The following is a 2953-nucleotide window of genomic DNA, read 5'->3' as shown; positions in this document are numbered from 1 at the left end:
GTAGTTTTATTGCGGCGGCGGCAGGTCCGCGGCAGCCCCCTCCCCGCACACCCGGCCCCACCAAAACACAGCCAGGAATTGGAGAGGAGCAAGCGGGGCCAAAGGTTGCCAGACACACAGCGTGGTCCATCCTCACCCTGAGCCATCTCCCACCCTAAACCAGGCCCAGAAAACCCCAAGGAAGCAAAACCCCCTCGTCAGGAGGCGAAGCAAGTGACAGCACCAGCAGGAAAGTCAACTGCTGGCTGGGTGAGCACTTGGCTTTCCCAGGCTCCAGGCTCAACATCTTCAAAACCACCAGCTCTAAGCAGTGACCAGCAGCGTCCCACACAGCCCAGACTTCAAAAACACCATCTCATCTCTGCCAACCCAGACATCGCACCCACTGCCAGCTCCTCCCCAAGTCGCCATGAGCACAACCAGGTTCACGCAGCCACAGGCACTTTTCGGTTCAATACTAAACTGAGTTTAAGTAGATCGTGCCCACGCAGGGCACAGGGCTCTGGCTGCAGCCGTTGATGCGTAGCATTAAACCCATCCTGTACACCAGAGACCACCTTCCGAGGCAAAGTCTGAGCTGCCCAAGCACAGCTCCTGCCCCGTGTTGTGGTGTCTGCATCCAAGAAATGCACCAAAATGGGTTCTAATCTGTTTTACTACAGTGTTTACTTCTGAAAGCAGTTTAGTTCTTTGTATCTTTGACACCGAGCCCTAAGCACTACAAAGGGCATCGCTGCGCTGTGTCAAACCTCAGCTTTCCACTTGGAAATCACAGGCAACAAACTCTAAAGTGTGAAGTTAAAAACCTGCTCTGCCCCAGCCGAGGCCAGTGTCCCGGCACCCCGGCACGCGCAGTCCCGCAGTCTGGGCTGGGACAGAGAGCGAACCTGCGGATGCTGTGACAGAGCACAACAAACAGCAGCAAGAGCATCACCACCTCCATTGCTCCCATTCACCGGGATTGCAAAACAGATGCTTTGGCTCCAGGGAGACCGGTGCAGTGATGCCAGAGGCACGGACACGGCTCAACGTGTGGTGACACAAACCGACCCGCAAGGGTCTTCCTGAGCCTGGCCCTGGCTGCACAGTGGCTCCACTTCCCCTTTTTGGTCCCTCTGACGGGGTGTGACAAGCACCTGGCACTGTGAGTGCCACCACCTCCACCGAACACACCAGGCAGCTCGTCCAGACTGTGTGACCCTGCACCGTGAGCACAGGGTCCTCCCTAACAGCGCCTGGACCAGGCAAAGGCGGGCACCCCTCCTGGCCTCACGCCTCTCCTGCAGACCGTCTGGGCAGCAGCCTGGGACGCGCAGAGCTGGGAGCGGCAGACAAAGACAGCCCCCAGCACCAGAGGGGACAGGACAAAGGCGATGCCGGCTCCCCTCCACGTCCCTGTGCCGGGTGTGTCGCACCACGGGCAGCCCCGCAGAGCGACTGGCCAGGGACTCCCGGTGAGGAGGTTAAAAACCACATGCAGCTCTGCCACAGATCGCTGCTGAAAGAGTAGCACTTTTCTGCCTGATTTGTCTTCCTTTTAGCGTCTGCCATCTTAATAACCTGTCTCTGTTCTCGTCTTCCCGGGGTTTAGAGAGAGGCTGCAGAAAGTGTTTAGTGATAAGCCATACGTGCCATGTCTCCAGGCAAGGTGCTTCTCCCAGCTTTGTTTCTTGGTATAATCCCGTCCCAGAAATGGGCACGTGTGATTTCATGTTTCCTGAAGATAAAGAGATCCAACAGATGGAACAGCTTTGGGGTTTTTGCAGGGGTTTAGCACAGGAAGACAATGGTTAAGATTAACAGTCGTTAGGAAGTTTGCAAGGGATAAAGAAAACTAAAAGCTGGGGGGAAACAGAGTTTGGTTTTTAAAACCACCATGAGCACATGCCTCCTCGAGCAGTGCCTGAGGGTCAGAAGATGTCCCAGGTTCCCCTGCCGCACTTGCAGGCATCTTCATGTTGGACCCATCCAGGCACACACAGGGTTTCTGCTTTATTACCCCGGCAGGTCACAGCCCGGCATCATTCAAGCTCGTACGCAAGGCTCAGCCCCGTACCTGGAGGACGGTTGGCAGGCAAAGGCAGGGCAGGATCCGCAGCAGCTCCTGCGTCACAGGGCAAACATCTCCCCTGCACACAGGATGACCCAGGCGGGAGCAGATGTCCCCGAGCCAGATTTGGGGAGGAAAGGGGAAACTCCCGAACGTGCAGCATCAGAGCCCCGCTCCCAGTGCGGCCCGCACCACCCCAGGGACCCCCGCGCCAGCAGCAGGACTGAAACCCAAAGCCATCCCCTGCGAGCGGGGCCCCATCCCCTCTGAGAGATGGTTTTAAAGCACCTTAACAGAACTAGTTAAGGCTGGCGGTAGGAGGGTGTGGGCATGCCGGCAGCGTCATCTGCGTCGCCCCCGAGGTGGCAGTGCCGCTGTCACCCCTCGACGCCGGCAAAGCCCTCGACGCCCCCGCGCAGCCGCCAAATCACGGCTTCCAGAGGCCAAAAAAACAACCCCCGCCCCCGCGCAGCCGCCAAATCACGGCTTCCAGAGGCCAATAAATCAGCCCCAAACACAAAGCGCCGGCAGCCAGAAGGTAACGCAGACACGAAGAGATCTCCATGCCACAACTTAAATACTGTAAGGCAGGACCAAAGTTCCACTGTAAACGTGCAGCAGTTTTACATCAAAATCTCACCACGCCACCCCGTTACAGCAGGCAGCAAACTTGCCAGCATGAGAGCTGCAAAGGGGCAGCGGTCCTCATCTCTCCCTCCCCTCCTCCTGCCTTATTTTATGCACCAAAATCCTTCTGCGACTTAAAGCAGCACAAGTTCACCGTGCTCACGCTGGGCACAGGGGCGAGCGCCTGCGAGGCGATAGCTGGGTGGGTGAGTTTTGGGGGTAAGGCTCTCCAAACCCCCAGGGAGCAGCCTGGCACAAAGGGACTGGGACCAAAAG

The sequence above is a fragment of the Phaethon lepturus genome, unplaced genomic scaffold (assembly GCF_000687285.1).
Source record: "Phaethon lepturus isolate BGI_N335 unplaced genomic scaffold, ASM68728v1 scaffold28323, whole genome shotgun sequence".
Taxonomy (NCBI): Eukaryota; Metazoa; Chordata; class Aves; order Phaethontiformes; family Phaethontidae; genus Phaethon; species Phaethon lepturus.
The sequence above is the reverse complement of the archived record's forward strand: the minus strand, read 5'-3'. Positions refer to the sequence as shown.